The sequence below is a fragment of the Fundulus heteroclitus genome, chromosome 2, assembly GCF_011125445.2.
Source record: "Fundulus heteroclitus isolate FHET01 chromosome 2, MU-UCD_Fhet_4.1, whole genome shotgun sequence".
Lineage (NCBI taxonomy): Eukaryota > Metazoa > Chordata > Actinopteri > Cyprinodontiformes > Fundulidae > Fundulus > Fundulus heteroclitus.
In genome coordinates, this window is record NC_046362.1 from 7,403,274 (window position 1) to 7,426,197 (window position 22,924).

Consider the following 22,924-nt stretch of genomic DNA (forward strand, 5'->3'; position numbering starts at 1 on the left):
AACCATGATGTACTTTTGGAGAGGTAGTCTTAACAGGAAGGATGTTGGAAGGGTGGTGGTGGGCATAGTGGAGAGGTAGAGCTGGGTGTCATCTGCATAGCAGTGAAAACGAATGTGATTTTTTCTGAAAGGAGACCAAGTGGGAGAAGATAAATGACAAACAGCAGACGACCAAGAACAGAACCCTGGGGTACATCTGAACTAACTGAGGAATATTGTGACTTGAACTTCTTGAGTTGGACAAATTGGTAATGGTCAGAGAGACAGGATTTAAACACATTCAAAGAGGTGCCAGAGAAACCATCGGAAGATAATCTGTCAAGAAGAAAACGAGGAGAGATGATGTCAAATACTGCGGTGAGGTCGAGAAGTATGAGGAATGATAAAAATCCAGAATCAGCAGCAATCAGGAGATTACTGTAATCTTAACCAAAGCTGTCTCAGTACTGTTGAGGGGACGGAAACCCGACTGTGGTTTATTAAACAGATTAGTTTTGGAAAGGTAGGTCTGAACCTAGGCTGGACCTTTTTTTTTTCCAATATTTTGCATTAAAAGGTAAGTTAGAAATTGTTGGAAAGTTATTCAATTTATTAGGATCAACATTAGTTTTTTTTTTAAGAATGGGAGTTATTGCAGCAGAAGAAAGAGATAAATTAATTATTTTAGCTATTAGAGAGGACAGCAAAGGCAAACACACTTTAACTAGAAAAGTAGAAAGTGGATCAAGTTGAGAGGAAAGAAGACTTGGGTTTGAGGATGAGACAGCATTCTTCTGGTAAAGAAGGAAGTTGAAAATTGGAGAAAAGCACAGCATAGGGGTTATGGGAGGAAACAGAAAGAAGACCAGAGGATGTGGATGGCAATATGGATAGCTCCTGATGGAAGAGTATCAGGAGGTTGTAATATGGTGCTGATAGTAGAAAACAGTACTCTGGTGTTCTCTACACTTGTTCCAAGCAGATTGCCATGTTGGGGTGATTTGGCTTTGCATACATAATCCTTGTTCTGTCTTCTCTAACCCCCAGTCAGTCGAGGCAGATGAGTGTTCACACTGAGCCCGGTTCTGCTGGAGGTTTTCCTTCCCGTTAATGGGGAGTTTTCCTCTCCACTGTCGCTTCATGCTTGCTCAGTATGAGGGATTGCTGCAAAGCCATCAACAATGCAGACGACTGTCCACTGTGGCTCTTCTCACTTTCAGGAGGAGTGAATGCTGCTTGTCAAGACTTCATGCAATCTGCTAGATTTCCTTAGATAGGAAACCTTTTGACAATCTGTATAATCTGATTAAATTTGACTTTGGAAAGTGCCTTGAGATGACATGTTTCATGAATTGCCGCTATATAAATAACATTTAATTCAATTTAATTTAATATAGTCTTTAATATAGTTTTCAAACATATTTTTGTGGATAGTGAGTCCTGATTTATTATAGAGACATTCCAGATGATGCCCTTTGGCTTTAACAAGGCCAAAGGTATTTGGGTATACCAGAGAGCAGATTATTATAAACGAGGGTGACGTCCAGTTCGTTAGAGACTACAGAAGGATCAATGCCCTTGGTGTTACGGAAAGAAATAGAATGAGATGACTGAGATCTGGACAATTGCAGGTTAACATTAAAGGAAACCAGTTTATGATTTTAGATGGTTGGAAAGCTCTCTAGTTAGTTTTGACTATCTTAATATTATTATAGCCAGACTTTCAACAAACCCAGCTTAGTAAGGGTCAGTCCAAATTAGATCTGATAACCTTCTTCAGATTCTGGTTTTTGGGTAAAAATGCTCTGAGGGACAGAATCACTGTTATGTTCATTTTACCGGGTGATAATGGATGAAATGACGACGTCTCTGGCCTTTCATTCAGCATTCCCACATATATTCTTAGTTCTCTCTCTTTTTATTCAAAATCTGTTTAGTGTCTCTTCTCTCCAACTGCATCTCCTTCCACCTACCATCTTCTGTGACTTCTTCCTGTAAAAGTTAAGTAAATAAAATAAAAACAAAAAAAGGTTAAGATTCCAATAAGTTGCTGTTTTGTTCATAATACCTCTTATAAAAGTCCTTTAAAGCTGTTTTGTCCTTTAAAGCTGTTTTACCACAGGTTACTGTTGCTGATGCGAGGAGCTACCATACTGGATCTGACAATCAGCCTCAAAAAAATTTCACTCACGTTTCGAGGGGAAAATCCAACTTTAGAGACTATTACAGTTGATTTTTCCGAGTGGAAGTCGGATTCCCGAGTTCCGACTGCAGAGGAAACGCAACATTAGTCGCTACTGAAAATGGGAAAACCATAGGAAATTTGTTGCCCACGACATGCGTGGCGATTTCAATATTCGTATGGTATTAAATGTCTTCAAGAACATACTGTACCTACTTGAATAAATTCTTCCACATCAAGGCTGGATAATGATCCATATTTGGAGAAGAATGATTTAGGATTGAAAAAAAAGAAAATCTTCAAAGCTCAGTGTTACTTAACTATAGCAACGAGTGTCATCTTGTGCTCAACAAGCCCCCATAAAAACCATTGGAAGGTATCTACATGCCAACGGATTGTGACACATGTCAGGGAAAAAAGCCTTTTTTGTTCTACCATCAGAAATGTAAATGGATCATGCCACAGAAGTGAAGAGAGCATAGGAGAGGACCCAGGACTCTAGTGAAGTTTGCGTGGAGGAATGGTCAAAGATGGGATATAGAAAACATCTGTCGTGGTTATTTGAAGTATTCTTAGCAGGGATACTATAACGTGGGACTCATTATTTTATGTGAAAAGTATAACTCTAAAGGTGGGATTGTTTTCCCCTGTCTGAACATATCTGCTCATATTAAAGGCTGGATCATTCTACATTTTGTCAGCGTCAGATTACGTTACTCCAATCAAAGACAAACTTTTCTTGAGGCACTTTACACATCCCTCCCAAGGGTGCCAATAGTTTTGGAGAACGCTGAATACATGCACAAATGGTACAGGTAGACAAAATGTTACCCGTTTTACCTTTACCAATGCCTTTTGAAGGGATCCCTTTTAAATCGAGCATGATAATCAAACTTAGCTACGAAAAACAAGAGTAACCGCTCTGTAATCTGAAACCAGTCATAAATGGATAAACTCAGGACTCCATTGTCACAGATGCCCTACTTTAAAAAACATAAAGGCTGCACTACAACCTGACAACTCTGCAAAAAACATGTACTTTTTGGAAAACCCAAATGGTGCTGGTGTGCCGTACGTCATCACAGATCTGTGCATCTACCAGCTTGACTGCTGAAGTCACAGGTAACACAGGTGACTGACTTGGCTACATCATATTTGCAGAGATGAATCAGTTCGTGTGAGGAAACATATTTCAGTGTAATTTCACAGATGCAATACGGTGAAGATGCTTAATGTTAAATTAAATCTGGGATTTTGGATTTTTAAAAAATATTTTTTTAACCTTTTTTATGTTTGTACCCATGCAGATAAAACTCCGCAGCTCCAAAGGAGTATCAAGTTTGTGACCAGGGTCTGCGCAAAGCAAAACACAGGTATGTCAAATGTATGTATGCCAAGCTGGACAAAAGTTGCAATATAAGGTTAAAGCAAAGGATATGGAAGATGTTCCTGTACAGATCCACATTTTTCTTTGATTGGGCTTAAAGATCTCCCCATATGTGACAGAGAAAATAAGAAAGCATCGTCAGTGCAGACCTTGTTTTACACCTCTGCTAAGAACTGATCAGAGTTTTCAGGGGTCCAGACATTGCCTTCACAAATATGTAACTTTGTAAATGTACCCTGATGTGGAAAGATGATTTAATTTAGTTTAGGCAGCAGTTCAACAGCAACTATTTAGGTTAACCAGCTTAATAAAAGCAAAGAGTAATTGTCCAGACTGGCTAATTCTGACCAATAATGGCTTTTACTGATCTGGGCTTGATAGCCATGCTATAGTTGGTCTACACCGCACTTTTAACTGAGGAACGTTTATGCAATTCTTTTAAAAATGCATACCCCTTGAACGTTTTCCAATTTTATCACATTGATATACATTTCAGGGATTTTACAGGGATTTTAAGAAACAGGCCAACACAAAGCAGTGCATAATTGTGAGGTGTAAAACAAATTACAAATAAATCTGAAAATTGTGGGGGACATTTGCATACCTTGTAGAACCCCCTTCTGCTTCAGTGAGAGCTATATATATATATATATATATATATATATATATTATTTCTCTATCACATTTTCACAGACACTGAAATTCTTTTTTGCCTAGTAGCTCAGGCTCAGTCAGATCTAAAGGAGCCCTTCTTTTAGTAAACAACGATTTTTAAATCACGTCATAGGTTCTCAAATGATTGGGGTCTGGACTTTCACTGAGCTGTTGTTAAACATGGACATGTTTTTATCTAAGCTATTTCATTACATTGCAGACCTTGCTACAATTTATTGGTACAGCTCACTGTATGGATCCAAAAGGAATCGTGGTGCAGTGTGAGTTTTCCACTTCCGATTATGTTTTGCATTAAAGCCAAAATGTCTCCTCTGACTAGATCGCTTTCTTCCACTAGTTTGCAGTGTCACATGCCAACATGTTTTTTAGTAAACTGCGAGCAGATTTGTTAGGATTTTCTTTCAACAACTTCTTTTGTCTTACACTTTGTCCATGAAGGCTAGCTTTTACTAATTAGATAATTGGTTGGACAGGATTTTATTTAGAGGCATCAGAGTAAAGGGGAAGGATTACAAAGGCACACCACATTTGTTAGATTTTTATTTGTTAAAGAAAATTTGGAAACCATGTATTGACTTTTTCTGCTTTACAATTACGTACTTTTGTGTTGGTCTCTTACGTAAAATCCCACCAAGATACAAAACGCTGAATTGTTCCTTGTTGTCATCTGTTTGATCTCATCTTTACATTCTTTTAAATGAAAACCTTTATTTATTATTATTTATTGTTTTGTAGGTTTTCCTCACCCTCCCAACTACTTTAGCAGTTCTACTGTTCTCGTCCACTGGGCTTCACTGACAAAGACCGAATGTCTCCACTGTAGACATTTGGTCTTTAATTTTATTTGAATAATACCAAGGTTAACATTTTCCATACAAGCTGCGTTTGACTTTGTGTTTAGCTTACTTTATTTAGGGATCCCCATTAGTCTCTACCATAGCAGAGACTATTCTTCCTGGGGTCCGGGTACTGTGGCGGTAAAATCCCAGTATTACAAGCGTTAATTAAAAAAAAGAAACAATAAAAAAACTGAGAAAACCTAAAACGCACAATTAGAAATTAAACACATAAGTGTGACTTGATAACTGCAAGTATTTCAAAGAATGTTAAAAGCAGATAAAAACATTTCCTACATTATGTCAAGACATTCATTCAACGTATATTATTTCAATATGAATTATACATTTTTTTTAAGATTCTTTTCAAACCTTTCATGATCAGAAGGAAACATATTCTGATATAAAATGGCTGTTTTTCTGAGGGCATTAGTTCTGGGCTAAAGCTGCAGTAAAAGTAACAGCAGAGGCCTGAATCGTTTTAAAATTATGTCTGTTACAGATGGGCATTAACTGTGAGGAGAGGCCGAACGGTTTATGTAAAATCCAGATTTTTTTTGCCGAGCAGAATACGTCTGAACAGAACCCCGCTCCCCTGAGCACATTTAGCTTTTATTAACTTCCTAAATTTATTGCATCAATGGACATATTGAAATAGTATATTGCTTGAAAAGATCATGTTGAGTCCACACACACACACACACACACACACACACACACACACACACACACACACACACACACACACACACACACACACACACACACACACACTACAGAAAATGTTCACTTTTGTTGTTGATATCTAAAGGTTTACTGCCAGACACTCTTTCTAATAATCTGATAATCTCTATTTTATTAATCCTGTGACAAAAAAAAGCCTAGCGTTGAGTCATGCACCCATGTAGCGTAATTCATTGAATCCACTTTGGTTTATGTGTGCTACGGTTATATTATGCATAAAACTGTTTAGAAGATTGCGGTGATGCCAATAAAGATTTCCCTGCTGCTTATTGAGAAGGTTATATGTTTTATATATAATACATATTTTAAACAAAATGTCAATAAAAACAGATACATTATTTTGGCCAAAATTGATACGCCCCACACAATGTATTATTTATCTTTCAGACGATGCCCGTCTCACTTCCTAGCTGGAAAACAATGCCATGGTTGACTAAGGATAATTTTAAATCAAAATCTTCTGGGGGTGTGAATATTTTTTTTTTGGGCTTAACTGTGCTTTCCGGCCAATCATTTAACATTTATGATTTCTTCACATGAGCAGCAATTTTAAGGTCATACTTGAGTTCTTCATAGAAATAATATGTAAGCTGAAAACTGCAATCAACACTTTTTCCATTCAGTTTATCCTTTAAGGCAGTGTTAATCAAATCAAGCCTTATATATTTTATTCTTTTAATTTATAACAGTATAAAACGTTTTTCTTTCAGGAAGTGCCTCTTCTTATATTTTTATATTATAGGCTCTGGTTAGTTTGGCGCTTTATGGTGTATATGAAGGTTTATGTTCACAGGTATGGCATTGTGTTTATATGGGAATGTGTTGTTTTACATTGCCCACATTTGTCAGCAGCACCTTCAACGTCCTGTTGACTTCAAAGATGTCGGTGAGTAATGTATTGGAAATGCAGAGGTATTAATTCGTGCACAGCCTATACTACTGCATGACAGACAAAGTTCAATTTAATGGACAGGTTATTGTGAACCTTTTTACAAATACAAATGTGACAACAGATGCTTTTGAATTCTGTTTCGCAGCTAATTTCGATGAGCCAAACGAACTCTTTGTTCAAAGGGGTTCAGTTCACTATAAAAGTAGTGGAATAAATATTGACACGATTACTTTTTTGTTTAGTTCGTCCAACTCTTGCTTTTGTTTAATGAAGCGTGATCACAAACCGATTGGTTCATGAATTGTTGAATTGCACACACATCCTTGCATATGTCAGAAAACAACAAGTTCTCAAGTAAATTCTCACTCATGCTCTGACGCACTCGCACTGACACCCGCTGCGCCACACTCGCACTGTTGTCTCCTCACCACACACACACACACACACACACACACACACACACACACACACACACACACACACACACACACACACACACACACACACACACACACACACACACACACACACACACACACACACATACACAGAAGAGTTAATAATGGACACAGTCTGACATTCAACATTTTGTCTGTTTTTTTTTTCTTGTTTTTTTACTGACAACAATGGTAAAAGATGGAAAAGTGTAATTTATGTCAGAGTTTATCAATAACCCACAATGACATATTTTCCCAAACATCATTGGTTATGTTCAGTTTGATGTTAAAATGCTGAAGCAAAGCAGTTTCACCTTTTGTTTTTAATCCCTGTTTTTAAACCCTAACACTGCAACATTTCTCATTACTTTTTAGTAAAAACAAAACCTACAATGTTCCACTTTAAAATCCTCTTTTTACTTTATTCCAGTAAAGTTCAAATGTTCTAAGCAAAGGAAATCATTTTCTACAGTAGAAAATACAACCCAATGGTGATTTTAACAAACACCATAAATTAACCTCATATAGTGTGTGTGTGTATGTGTGTGTGTCACTGTGCAAAAGCTTTATGCAGGTATGGAAAAATGCTGCAACTAAAAGTGCTTTCAACAACAGAACAGTCAATAATTAGTTTTCATCAATTAACAAAAACCAGAAGAGATCTAAATTGAAACAATAATTGTTGTGACCTCATGTTGCCTTCAAGACAGCGTCGATTGTTCTAGGTACACTTGCACGCAGTTTTTGAAGAAACTCGGCTGGTAGGTTGTCCCAAACAGCTTGGAGAACAAACCGCAGATCTTCTGTGGATGCAGGCCTCATGGAATCCGTCTGTTTCTTCTTGTAATCCCAGAAACAGTCACGATATGGGGGTTTGTTAAAGCTTCTGAACTGTTTTCGACTGATCACTCTCACGCAATGCTCCACTCATCTCAGGCACCACTCAGCACCACGATCAGCTCCACCTCTGCTCTGCCTCTATGTACCTGCCTCACTCACCACTCCCTGCCAGAACGACTCGTCTTGTCTCGCTGCATGCTTGTGCTTTTCCTCAGTGTTCTGGTCGCCCTGCCTGCTGAACCTGTGGACCTGTTCTCGCCCTGCCCTCGCTGGCTGGCTAAACGAGTGCTTGTGTGCATCGCCTGGTTCGAATAGTTCCTGATGATTCTGTGTCTTGCTTTGCCCAAGCTGGGGTCACATCAGCTGCATTTGGACAAGTCAGTCTCCGCCTGCAGGGTCTGGTCAAGTCTCTTTGTTCACATCATCTGGTCCTCAGCCATTCCTGCCTGCCTGTCTCTTCTGTCACCATCACCTACTTTAATAATAAAACTTTTAAAGCGTTGCACTGCTTGAATATCAGGTTCCCTACGTACAAGATCATTACAGAAACACGTCACGAAACTGAGATCAGGGGTTTGTCGGGGCCATGCTGTCACTTCCACGACTTGTTGTTCTTTCAGCTGAACATAGTTAATGAAATTGGGTGTGTGTGGGTTGTTCTCGTGCTGCAGTATAAATTTTGAGGCATACACCTCTCTGATGGTATTGCATGATAAGTATCTCTGCATTTTTCAGCATTGAGGACACCATTAGTCCTGACCAAACCTCCAGCTTCATTTGCAGAAATGCAACCCCAAACGTGCAAGGAACCTCCATGGTGCTTCACTGCTACCTGCAGACTGTCATTAGCCTTGTTTCCATGTTGGAGGTATGGCTTTTTGGCTGCAACTCTTCCATAAAGACCACTTCTGGCCAGACTTCTCCAGACAGTAGATGGGTGTACCTGTGACCCACTGATTTCTGCCGGTTGTGAGCTGATGGCTCTGTTGGACATCTTTCGATTTCAAAGGGAAAGCTTGATGTGTTTTTCATCTGCTGCACTAGGTTTCCTTGGCTGACACCTGTGTCTACCATCCTCAAGGTTGCCTGTTTCTTTGAGCACATTTTAAAACACTGTCTGCTTTAAAAGCATGTTTTTGTCTGGGAGAGACCTTGCTGATGCAAGATAACGTACATTGGCTCAATCTGAATACCCTCATACAGCAAGAACTCTTTAGCCATAGCGGAAATCTGACAGCGGTCCCCGTGATAAGTGCTGTCTGAACAGTGCAGTCAGTAAGGAAGGAGGTAGGAAAAGTAGCCTGTATGCTCCCTGCCTCGGCTAGTTTTGTCTAGGAACTTTGTGACGTCCCTAAGAAACCTGGAGGTATCCCACAATCCTTTGCCTGACATGATGTATGAGCACAGGCCCGTCACGGAAATCAACCAAAATGTCTGGAGAGCAGTGAGCGCACACTTTGTACTTGATTTTCAAAAGGCTGTAGACCTGGATTTGACTCTCATCATCCATGAGCGTTTCCGTCACTTAATGACGTCGGAGTTAAAGGCTGTCTGAATACGGCACAGCAGTCCTTTCTTCCCTACGATAGGGTTCTTACTGTCGACCCCGTGAAAGGTCAAGGAGGAGGAGCCATAATTAAGAGTATTCAGATGGAGCCAACATGTCGTGTGGCTCAGTCATGCCTTGGTGAATGACCATTGACCTGAAACTGCTTTCCTCAACTTCACCTTGGTAGCAGAGTCTGGCTGTTCCTCAGTCAGCTTTAAGCCTCCTACACATCTGGTTCTGTTTCTGTCGACTGTTTCAACCTACATGTGACATTTATGAGCATTAGCGTCCGTTTGGTATAAATGGTTGATGATACACCCGTCAACAATCCTGCAGCATGCCTGACTGGCAGCTATAAGAATCGAGGCTGGCTTGAAGGCAAAGGGTGGTAACACCAAATATTGATGTCATTTACATTTTTCTTATGTTTTCTTTCTCAGCATTTTGTAAATGTATTAAACAATTGTTATTTATATATTTTAAGCATCCTTATTTTACTGCATTTTTTCTATACGTGCCTAAAACTTTTACACGGTACCATAAATAATATACTTAGAGTAACAGCTCCTAAATCATAAGGCTGAATAATCAATTTTACCTAAAGGGCTATTTACTATGGTGAGAAAATAAGCATCATCCCAGTACATAACGTCATTAAACTTGCTCCTCTTGCCACTTTCTTTAAAGCAATGTGTTCTTAAATTCTGCTCAGATTACAGTTTTGCCTAAATTGACTCATGGTCAGTTCTCAACAGCATTTATGAATAATTTAATCATCACAACTGTTCTGCCCTGCAGTTTTGATCCTGGACAGAAAAGCAGACATTTACAACATTTTTGAGTTTACTAATTGGTGACAGAGTTGACCAGTGAACCTCAGAAAAAAACAATGTTAACATACAAATTTTGCTCTGCCAGCGATAACTCAGCTTACTGGATCCTCCATCCATGCAGGATGTCTGAATTTACAATCTTAAAATATTACTGCCAGCTTTTGAAGAAACATATGTGAGGTCCAAGGCAGGGTTCCATATTCTTATGTCAAAACAGCATCAAATCTAAATGTCTGCTGTTTTCTGACTGATATATTTATATTTTGTAAAGTGCATTTATCATAATCTCGTCTCACTAGCTCCTATAAAATAGTGTCTTACATTTAGTAAGTTTTGTATTGTTTGTTTTTAACATTTATGCTATTTTCCTTCATCATGCAGTGCTATCATGGTGGTCTCTTTTAAATTCCTTTCATCAAGTTTCTAAAGACAAATAAGTTCTTCTTTATCTGGATTTCCGATCTGTCTGGTTTTGCACACTTTGAACATGGCTTAAAGCAAAGCACCGATACAACGCTACAATGTTCAACAATTCAAAACTTTTCCTCATTTTGAATTGTTTCCATTTCTCATTTGATGTTGACCATTCCCCAGCACCTGCTTAACATTCAGAAAGCTTATGAACCATGGCAGGTAAACATAGCCCAATATCTACTGTAATATCTTACCAAAAGGGCACTAGAAGCAGTGAAATAGAATAAATACCCATTTTTATTTATATGGAAACAAAGAAATGGTTTGGAGACTTCTGTCCATTTAAGAAAGAAGGGGTTTTCTTTTTTGTTTAATACATTAGGCCTTTAACTTTAACATGAATTAAATTGTGCATTTTTGAATGTTAAATGAAGAAAAAAAAACTTTAAGGAGTTTCATGGCTAACCAGAGACCTTTATCCTTGCATGGTATTTGTAATTGTGCAGAGGTAAGTGTGTAATTTCAGATTAATAAACCAATTCACTTTGGGAGAGATTTTACTTCACTGGCAAATTATGTTTTAAGCATTTTTAACAGATCTGTATCTACAGTTAACAGTTAATCTCTACTTCTAACTTGTTGCAAAAGTTAAAATAGCTTTGAAAACTTTGTGAAGGTCCTGCTTCCTGTTTTTGAGGTTCCTAAACTGCAATGGCATCAGAAAGTTTGAAAGAGAAACAGGGAAGCTTAGAGCTAAGAGAGGACCAGGTTCAGACGCACAAAGCACACGTTTCTTAACTTTTATTTGCCTTTCCCTGTTTTTGTTCTGAGTATCTGAATAAAGAAGACGGTAGAAATGGGAGATGGTAAGCATTTGAGAAAATATATAAAGGGCAATTAGAAATGTTGCTGCTCAGCACAGACCATGTTGAGTGCTGCTCCAGACATGGGGCAGCTTTCAGGAGAAATTCTAGTAATTACAGGATACTCTACCTGGAAAAGGTCATTTTTTTTCTTTGGCTGGTTGGGTTCATGAGAGGTTAATGAGGGTCTTTCAAAACAAGCACCAGGCAATAAAATAAAAAAAAGTACAAACATTTATTTTAATCTTCCTCCCAACCGAGAGCCTCACTTCTATTATAAGATCTATTTGATATACACTTTTAGCGTTATCAATACTGTAAGACCATTTTTTATAGCTTTTTAAATGTTCCAGAAAGTGCAAAATATAAATAAATAAATAAATAAAGCATAAAAAATAATCTATATCCCCCCCCCACCCAAAAAATTGACAAGTAACAACAATTCAAGTCGAAAATAGGTAAATGGAATGAAATTTATTTATTTATTTTTTTTTTTTTACTTTATTTTTTATTGTTGTCTCTGTCGTGCTCCTCAGGGAGAGGTCTGAATGTTTGAGCAGGGGGACATTTACAAATTGCTGCCAAATTTAAATCCAAGGGTTTTGGTGATGTACCAAAAGTGATGCAGGATCAATTTTTCTGTTTGTAATGTAGCAACAAAGAAATTAAACAAGAAAGGCTTGGCCTTTTAATTTAGACTTTTGAGCGTACTGGTGATAAAAGCTTTATGCATTGTGCCATTATCATATTTGCATTCAAATTTATATAAAACAAAATGGGGTCTAAAAGCTCATAACCACACACACGCTCGATTCATGGGATGCTTCTTTTTAAGTAGAAACATCATCATGTAGAGATGTTCCACAGTATTTATAATATGAGTACTAATAAAAATGCACATGAGCAGTTTAATTGATTTACTGTGTGTTGCAAAAATAATTCAGACCTTAAACTTATTCATATTCTGCCTTGGAACAATGACAAATTTAAATGTCTTATTTGGACTTTATGTGACAGAGCAAAACAAAGTAGAGCATAAAGGGGAAGTGGAAGGTAAAGGATGCGTTGTCTTCAAAATATTTCCCAAATATAAATGGGAAAAGAATTGTGTGCACATGTATTCAGCTTTCCTGAGACACAACTCTGCAGAACCAAATTATTTGGGATACCTCTCTCCCAGCTTTGCACATCTGGAAATGAAAGAGCATTTTTCAAATATTGCCTCAGATTCTGAATTGGACTTAGGTCTCTCTAGACCACAAGTATGCTGTGATCTTACTGTAAGGCTAAACTTCTGCTCCAGAAGGCTAAAGTATCGAACAGGTTTTCCTCCCAGAAATTATGTATTTAGTTCCCCCTCCCAATTATGCACTATTTTGCATTAGTCTGCCACATAAAATCCCAATTATACACACTGCCGTTTGTGATAGTAAAGGGGAACGTAGAAAAGTTGAAGGAGTATAAAGAATTTTGCAAAGGCAGTGAGGAAATAGAAAATAAATCACTAAACCAAGCTTTCATTATAGAACCAACAAAGAAACCTGTTATTTGAAATAAAAGTCTTATCAAAAAGGATCTAAAATGACTTTTGCTGCTTGATTGTGCTGACAATGTGGAACCAAATTTAGGACATGCAGTTACTTAAAGATATTTATCCTCCATAACAAACAACACCTCAGCGTTGTTTATTAAACCTGTAGAACAAGTGATGGAATTTTGCAGCTGAACTCAACACTGAAAACAAGCGCAGAAGATCTTTGACTTCTTGTTAGGAGCGAGTCCATACAGCAGGATTCGAAATAAAGGTTTGGCGTTTAGGGTGATTGAACGGCTGGACCATTCTGGGATTCAAGAAAACATCTGGATGCAATATTGAGATACTTTCAGGCCCAAAAGATCCCAAAAACAGAGCTGGTTGTATTCTTCATGAGTGTTTTTCAACGGACCATTGGAAACAGACACATTTTTAGCACAGATGCAGTGCTCCGGGTTTTCTTTTTTTTTATTACAACATGCCCTCTTCAATGGAAGCCTCTTTATTCTCCTCTTTGCTGTTTGATTCACAAACATAATCGCTGCATAATAAACTCTAAATGTTGCTGTAAACCTTTAAATGTACAACTAGAACCATCAATGGCTTTCTTTTTTTGTGTGAACGTTTAGAACTTGTAGGGGGATATCTAACATAATCTCCAGGAAATATCTATGCGGTCAAAATGAATAAAGATAATAAAGGCAACAAGAAGATAAACAATTTGTTTTGAAAAGATTATGTTTAGATTTATAATGCTCTCATCTCATTGGCCGCCCTCAACATAAAAAAATAAAAAAAAAACACCTGAAAGAAAAACACCAAAAATGTAAAAAACAAGGATCCTACTTTTTCTTTGTTTGCCTTTATAACCACACATAGATGGAGTGTGTTTCTGTGTATGCTTTTTGGAGTAATGTCGGCCATTTTGATCTGACCCCTCTATAGGTGGCCATGTTAGTAACGCTGCCAACAAATAACCATAGAACAAAAAATGCTCTTATTTGGGGTTATTGCACATTTTGTTTTTTAAATTCATGAATAAACTGGTTCTGAAAGGATTTTTAAAGCACGACAGTCTGACAGAAAATGGCTGACTGTACAGCTGAAGGCTCTGGGCTCCACAGAAGCAAAGCTCCGCTCCTGGATCTCTGTTAGGAGGGAGATGTTGAGACAAAGAGAGCCTAAAAGAAAGCCGTTGTTTTAGACCGGACCTACATTAAGTGAAAGGTAGTGCTTTTCTTTGATGAGCTGATCACAACTTTGCATGTGATTATTATTTTTTTATCTTTTCTGTCGCTCTATTATAGCCAAAATAAATAAAATGTTTATGTATCTAATAAACCAAATAATATATATGGGATAGTAAAAAAGTAATTTAAAGGTAAAAATGGGATGCATGTAAATTAAAACACACACACACACACGCACACACACACACACACACGGGGTAATTTCTTTCTGTTAAAAATTAACTGCACTTTGCGCTATAGACATTATATTATCAGACCTGAGCAGAATATATTAAATTAGAGTTTTATAAATAGCAAAATTTCACCGACTGTGGTATGCGAGAAAATTGTTTTTGTGCAAGCAGTTAAACAGCAGAAAGAGACAAAATAAGAAGTTACAACAGTAAAAACATATTAATCTAAAATCGTGTGAAGCATGGAAACCATTAATCATCATCATTAAGAGTGGGGATCAGGTTCAAACATACACACATAGAAAATACTGCTGTTACCCAGTGATTTCAGTTTACTTATTTGTTTCATTTGTAAAAAAAATTAAAATTAAAATTAAAAAATTAAAAAAGCTGCCATAAAGTAGTCAAAGGGATTAGTGTCTGTTTGTGAATTATACCTTAAAAATGACTGTATTCTGGTTGTGTGTGTGTGTGTTTGTTTTCACATCATTTGAAATTGTGGTTAAGAAATAATTTTTTGCATTCTTTATTGTGTGCACATTCAATTCTTGAGTGCTTGTTCTTTTGACTCATTTGTTTGTTCATTTAACTATTTTGTAGGTATGCAGGTCTGAGGAACCCCCACGGCTTTTGTCCAGCTGTAAAAAGAACTCCTGTCTTTTTTAACAGCACCGACAGAGAATATTTGACATCGAATAAAAGCCCCTCCATGCATTTATAAAAACAAAAACTGCAGCTAATTCCTGAACCAATAATAATACAAGTTTTCTAAACATTTAGTGGAAACTCTTCAATTTACGTTACAGTTGTGGAGTAGTGTGTGGACTTGTACAGCAGAAATGTAAAAAAAAAAATTAAGAAAATAACAGAAGCAAAACAATATTGTACATTATTTCCCAGTGTCTTCCTGAACCCATAATTGTTTGTGGGTGATTCCTTGTAGGACAGAAGTGATGACTCCTAGAGGAAGGATGATAAAGGAGAAGAAGAACATAAAGAGAAGGATCAGAGGTCGTTGGCTTCAGCACAAAGAGCGGAGGAAGCTAAGAAGTTCTTAGCAGCTCAGCACAACCCAACACCTTCGTTTCCACCAGCGGTCGAAACTGAGACAGCCAACCCTGGACACCTTTATCCTCTCTGCACTTGGAACCAGTGAGACAAGCCTGATCTCGGCATGGAAAGGTAAACCTCTGTGACCGAGCTTCATGCCTGTTCGCATATGCGTGCATATATAACGTAAATGACTTTAGAAGAAAGAAAATATCCAAACGCACAAAAATGTTATCATACAAAATTTCTTATATTTGTTGATACAAAATTAAAACCACCTTTCAGTCCCTGTCAGGATGTCTCAGTTTATTAAAGAAAAAGCAGCTGATTTGGTGAGTTTTAAGAAGTTGCACGGTTTGGATGAGGTACCAAAATCAAATGGTTTGATTTCCCCAAATGTTTATGCTGATGTTTCTTCCATTAACTTCAGCAGCATAAATCTTGCCATGATGTAGTTGGTTTCCCACTAGGGAGAATCAGTGATATATTTTCTATTCATGGATCAAAGCTCCTCTTTACTTACACACAGAGCTTCGAAATCATTAGGAAAATCTGAAAATTGTGAACAGTTTTTATTGGCAATTATTGAAAAAAGATATCTTCCCAAAAGTTGCAAAGTTCAGTATCTGTTAAATAAGAGCCAAGATGGGAGGAATGAAAAGTTTCTACAGATGTGAAAGTGTCTTTAGTCGTCCTTTGAGTTGTTTCTATCCAGTGATTCCTCGTGTCAGAAACTGGCTGAATTCATGTAAAATGATTCTGAGAGTATCACTTATCAAGGATTGTATGTATATAATCATTTTACACTAATGCTCTGGCCAAAGGTAATTTATTGTTTTCATTTAATTAATCTGAGACGTTTGACGGCCATACCTCAAAGTTTGTCCATAACTTTCACATGAAGTGAACACACCTGATGAAATGAATTTAGATGGGCTTTGTTGCAATTTTTTGCTGTAGAAGCATAAATAATACTAAAAAAAGGCTTAAAACACCCTTACATTAAATGTTCATTAGTAGGCTTATTAGATGTCGAAGGTTTCTTAATGTTCCCATCACAGACACCTGATGAATGCAGGTAATGATCCTCTGAAGGACAGTGCCTCGCAACAGTAAGAATCAAGAATCTTCGTTGTCATCATGTTACCATCAGGAAATTTCTGTGAGACACTGACTCAGCATTCCCATGGATTCACATATAAAAAGCACTACGAGAAATAATGTTGTTGTTTTTTCTTCATGGAATTAAAGTATTCATACTTCTCAAACTCTTTGCACCTTTAGTCACTTCACAACCCCCAAGGTTTTTTTTATTGGGATTTTGTGTGGCAGTCCAAAACAAAGTGGAGCATAGTTGTGAGGTGGAAGGAAAATGAAATCAAAAGTTTTTGCTAATAAAATTAAAAAATGTTGACGTGCATTTTTATTTTGCCCCTGTTAAATCTGATATCCCTAATTAAAATCCGAAGAGACTGATTGTCAGACTGTCAGAAAAATCCCCTAATTACTAACTATAGTATAGTGTATGAAATCGGATCTGTGTTTAAATACTGCTCTTCTGTGAGGAAGAGGTTTGTTGGAGCAATGGTTTAGATCAAAGTGGATTGTTGTGTTTAAAAAGCCTAGTAAAAATGGTCAAATAAACTTTTTGGCCTGCATCCAAACTGCTATGTCTGCACATCGGCCTGAGTGGTCATCGCCCAATGGGCAAGTTGGTGGTGGCGGCATCATACTGTGGGGATCCTTTCCCTCAGCATGGACAGGGAAGCTGGACAGGCATGAACGGGAAGATGGATGGAGCGAAATAGAGGACAATCCTGAGCAAAGACTTGATGTGAAAGTTTTCTGTCCAGCAGGAGAAGGATTCCAGACATACAGCCAGAGCTTGAGTGGAAAGATTTAGAGCAAAGCTTTTTCATGTCAAAGTCCAGACCTGAACCCAAATGAAAGTTTGTAGCTTGAAAACAGCTGTTTACACTCGTTCTTTCTAATCTGGCTGAATTCGAGCTGTTTTGCCAGGAAGAATGGGTAAAAAATGTCGGTCTCTTATTGTGCAAAGCTCATAGAGTACTAACTGAGGGCAGGTTGAAACAAATGCATACCTTTTCCCTTCCATTTACATTTTTTTATTTTTATTTTTTTGGTTTGTAACTTGACAAAATGTCCAAAAGTCAAAAGTGCTGGTAATACTGTTGTGGTGCCGTTTATGCCTGTGTGACGTTGTGTTAGAAGCATGCATCTGCTGGCTGGGATGTTGACAAAATGGAGTTAGAGATGGGCATAGAGCGAGGAGCGAATGCTACGGGTTCTTACTGACATTATGTAGGCTTCTGTGCACAACTGCATATCAGATACAGGACGCCAAACTACACGGATGAGACTGTAATGGAAGAGTTCATTAAAAAAAAAAGCTGCACTATGAACTACTTTAAACTTCTACAGAAATCATGCAGTTATCTCTGATGGTATAGAAGAATTTATAATTTGGCAAGACATTATATCAGGTTTTGCAGGGGTGGTTTGAATAAAAATATTAGACTCTAAGGGTGTGTGTGAGTGTGTGTGTGTGTGTGTGTGTGTGTGTGTGTGGGTATGAGGTAGGTATTTGTGCTGTGTTCTGTTAAATATGAATGCCAGCTCACAACTTAAACGTTGTAAGCGACTCTCTGTGTGCTAGGAGCTTCTAGGGAGAAATTCCTTGCACAAACTAGAAGATGCAGAGTGTAAGGCAAATCTTTCTTGTTTTTAAAGTGGCTCGTCTGTGTGTGTGTCGGTTCTAGCAAAGTGTAAGGGCTCTTAAATGGCAGATCATGAAATGCTGAACCATGTAGGACGATAAATCTCACATAAGAGTTGGTGAAAAGTGTTTGTAAATGTCTGCATGTTTAAAGATATGCAGGGCAAAAATGAGAAATGATAGGAGCAACGCTTACACACACACTGAACATTTTTCCCCCCTTTGTACTTAATTTGTAGAAAATATTTATTGCCCAGTTAAGAGAAATATTAAGTGAAAATATCTTAATATTTTCACTTAATATATGTTAATATTTGTTAACATATATAACAAAATATAACATTTAAACTGTCAAAAGAAAAACTCCCAAAACAATGATGCCTAAAGACTACACAGTCTTAATGTCTGAATATGTGCGAGTGTTTTTTTTTTTTACTAACGTCTCTTTGGGGTGCAGCTATAAAAAACAAAGAAAGATCTAAAGCTGCTCTGCAATCAGTCTATATAAGACTAAAATAAATAAATCAGTAAGAATTGTAACAGTTCTCAACTTCAGCTAAGTATAAAAAAAAAAATAGTTCAATTGAATATCCAAACCCCATTTTCACACACAAACTGCAAATGTAAAAATTCTTTAACCTGTTTATTAGTAAATATCAGAGAAAAAAACTGTTTCCATGACAGAAATATTTCGGTGGAGGGTTTAAAACAATTTTCAACAAAAGCCCTTTAAATTAATCCCACTGAAGGTCTCTGTTCAGTTTCTGCTGTTTCACCAAATCAGGTGGTTTGTTCTTTATTTTTTATGTATGAAGACTTTTTGCAGTTTGAATGTTCAGAGAGGCTAAACGCTGCAGGTACAACAACACCTGTAAAAGGTAAAGGAAACTCCACAGGGAGATTTTAGCTTTTTTAAACATGTTATTGACTAGAAAGCAAAAAAAAAAAAAAAAAAAAAAAAAAAAAAAAAAAAACAGAAAAAAAAACCTAGAGTCCTTGTATATTGAGTGTTACAGTTTCCTTCTAAAGACACATTTCCGGCTGAACCCAGAGCTCGTAAAACCGTTGACGTACACGTCAGAGAAGTGCTGTAATGTTCAGTCGCCCTATGTTGTTCCTACAGGGTTGGAAGCTGTGAGAGGTGCTGATTTTCCTCTGTTATTTCCAAACAGTTTGGCTAATTTTGGCTGTGTGTCCCCTCAGATGCAGCAGTTTACGGTGGCTGGACCATGGTGGCGGAGCAGCACTTTATGTAGGTTAGTTGTGAAAACACTAACTGTCCACTGTGACAGAATGAGAGTGGGCTGCACCTGAGCAGGTCGTAGGGGATCTCTGAGGCTTAACGTGTGACTCGTTGGAAGGGGGAAAAACATTTTGGTGTTTAGGAGTTTAGGAGAAAAGGGTTTGCATCCTCTTGTTCTTCCAGACTTTGCGACCACACACATACGGTTGTTACCAGCTATTTTGTTGGAACCATTTTTGTTAGCCATTGGGGGCCAGTTTGAGGGGAGAGAATGATGCAAACCTCCTTGGCATCCTAAGAATCCCTGTTTTGTTGCTCCACATCAGTATTGGTTCATGTCTGGCTTTAGGAATGTCGCTGATTTTTTCTTACAAACCTCGCCGTGGAAGTTTGTAAGCAGCAGTAGATCCTGAGTAAAGCTGCCCTGATGTCTGGGAGAAAATGGCTGACTGTGGTCGTGATCTTTGTGCTGCAGAGGCTGGTGTCCAGCTGGAAAAGCTTGAACATTTTCATTCTGCTTACATGTCTACGTTTAATATTATTGCTCAATTATATATGTGAATGTTACGAGGAAGTTGAACCAATCAGAATTAGCCGGAAAAAAAAGGAAGAAAGAGGGGTTAATTTTAAAACAAGCCACAATTTGTGTTAAATTTCATTTTAGTATTTTTTAAGTCTTTCTAAACAAACATTTACACCTTATAGGTTTTCATGTATTTTTTTATTTAATGTGTGTTTTTTGTTATTTTTTGGTTATTAGAGACACTAGGGGAGAGGAAGAGGAAACTAAATGAGCAGATGAAACGAGGCGTGGAAGATCCAGACGAGGAGAGATGACTACTGGGTGGAGGTAGCAGGACAGGTGAGCTAAGAGATGAGCCAACACCTGATTTCTGAGAGCACTAGCTGAAACCAGGAAAGTCAAGTTGGAGCAGGACCCATCTCCGCCCCTGATGTCTAATCTCGGAAAGAAAAGGAAATGGGGTGTGACCTGTGGTCGCAATGTAAAAAGCTGCAGCCATGCCAAAAAACAAAACAAAAACAAAACTATAACACATCCACAGTTTGTTCCCCAAAGCAAAATTAATACATGTTGATTTTAATTCAGACCAGTATAGGTAAAAACCAGAAATGTGTAAAATAATAGGAGTAATACTGACAAAAGGAGTGTGTATTGGAAACAAGGTGGGACATGAACATATAAAAGGGCACCCAAGTTCTAAAAAACCGCAGACTTTAAGTAGAACTGTGTGTGACACTGAGACTGAGGTAATTGGACACAAACACTAAAGGTGAGTTTAATGTGAAAGAAAGGATGAGAAGCAGTAAAGTCCTCACCCCCATGTCCACTGCTAAGTATGGTGGAGAACGTATGGTGCTGTGGGCATGTTTCTCTCCCAAAGGCCCTTGGCATCATAGACTCTTAGGAATACCAAAACTTTTTATAAAGATCTGGTGGCCCATAAGCCAAAAACCGTAACCAGTGAGTCTTTCAACATACAATAAATAAGAGAGCTAGGGTTAGAGCATTTATCTTAAAACACACACACACTTCCAGATGCTCATTTTAAGCAAATTCTTTGAACATCTCAGCATGTTTAAACTCTAAATGATTTGATTGCTATTTCAAGACAGCATAATAGAACAGGGTTATTGAATCTGAAAAGTCTGTAGTTGTAATTTTCCTCGTGTAAATGGCTAATTATACACCAGCTCTGGTCAATATATAATTATTATTTTTTTGTCACCATTCCTTTTTTTTTATATATCACGTGCCTAATAGGAACATTTAGTTGTATTTTGATAAATCAGAAGTGCAGGGGAGCCTGAGCTGATATTTTCAAACTGCATCATGAGGAGAAGTGAAGAAAATCCTGGGGGACTCTTGAGGATTTGGGGGAAGTTTCTAACCCTGAAACGGTAGTAATAATAAGAAACTGGTTTTGTGGTCAAGTGACCAGTGTAGGTGCATCTAGAAAAGTCAGCTTTCTATTTCAGAATTCCTGCACAAAGGCTGCTGGAGTTTAGGAGAGAGTCATTTGGAAGATGTATTTTGCAAAGCAGAGTATTGTGTGTTTGATAAATCACAGTAATAATTCTGAGATGTGTTTCTGTCAGAGTCATTCGGTCCCAATGGTTGGCATCAAGAGGTGGACACAAGACCAGAGTGATTCAAGTTAAGGTCTAAAGACTTAAAAGTTTGAAAGTCTAAAAAAACAACAACTCTGACTTTTATAAGTGCTGCTTTTATTTTAGTTATGCTTTGTTTTACATTTTCCTCTATGTTGTATGAATCATAAAAAATATTTTATCATAGCATGGTCAAAGTGTTATCTTTGAAAAGGCATTCACAGTAGTCAAAAAAATTAAATTAAATCCATGTCAGATTACTGATTTAATTTGACAATTGACAGGGCATACACCTCCCTCCCTGCTCAAAAACTGCTCGGCTCAATAAATATTCTGAACATCTTCCTGTTTGGGACAGATAACTTTACAGGCGTGTGTGTGATGCGTCGGCAAGGTCAGGAGGCTTCACATCAGTTAGTCTTCTGCTCTTCTCAATAATAATGCTTTAATGTGAATTTACCTAAATGAAGGCGTGTGTGTGTGTGTGTGTGTGTGTGTGTGTGTGTGTGTGTGTGTGTGTTTTCGCTGTACCCCTTAAGATCAGCACAGCATCTGAGTGTGAGTTTTTTTTCCCCCTCAATGTGTGTTTGTGATAAAAACAAAGAGGCGCCGTGTTGAACCTGACATCTCTTTGTGTTTCTTTCAGAATGAAGCACAGGGAGACGAGGCCTCCGACTCGTCATGCTGAGCAGCTACACACTCAGCTCTGACTCCTCGGGCTGGATTAGATGCTGACAGAACAGGTGTGTATCCAGAGGTTTGGATTGTTTGGTCAAAATAAAATAATTAACAGAAATTAACAGAAATTAACAGCTGACGGTATAAAATGATAATCACCTTACCGTGAAAGAACAGAAGAAATGCTTTTAAAGTTTACTTATCTGTAATCACGTTTAATAGGATTGTTGATTCAATTTGTAGAAATGAATGTATGAGTTAGTAATCTTTTAAAACTCTTCTACATAATTAAATGTGGTTAAAAGTCTCTCACTGTGTGCGTTTTTGAGTAGGATCACATAATTTTTTATATTTAAACTGGCAGATTATTATATGATCAAAGTGCACAGATTCTAATAAAAGCGTACCAATCAGAAACGGTATAAAGGTCTTTGTACCTCATTTCTGAAAAAGGGTAAACAATTAGTGGTGCAGCTTAACTTTTTAAAACTTCTTTTA

General features: G+C 37.6%; 2 long non-coding RNA genes across 7 annotated transcripts in view; both read left to right on the plus strand.

The window, feature by feature from the left end:
- The window catches only part of LOC118565791, a 39,902-nt gene extending 20,271 nt beyond the window's left edge, over window positions 1-19,631 (plus strand). For 5 of the 6 annotated variants that reach the window (XR_004932610.1, XR_004932609.1, XR_004932614.1 and 2 more), the window contains 4 exons: window positions 3,469-3,534; window positions 4,423-4,483; window positions 15,532-15,770; window positions 19,579-19,631. This is a non-coding gene — a long non-coding RNA (uncharacterized LOC118565791). The remainder of the gene's footprint in view (window positions 1-3,468; window positions 3,535-4,422; window positions 4,484-15,531; window positions 15,771-19,578) is intronic. The other variant, XR_004932611.1, reaches the window with a different exon arrangement.
- A 726-nt stretch (window positions 19,632-20,357) lies between these two features.
- LOC110368532 lies at window positions 20,358-22,494 on the plus strand. The gene is made up of 2 exons (XR_004932607.1): window positions 20,358-20,480; window positions 22,395-22,494. It is a non-coding gene; the product is annotated as an uncharacterized LOC110368532 (long non-coding RNA).
- The last annotated feature ends 430 nt before the right edge of the window (window positions 22,495-22,924 follow it).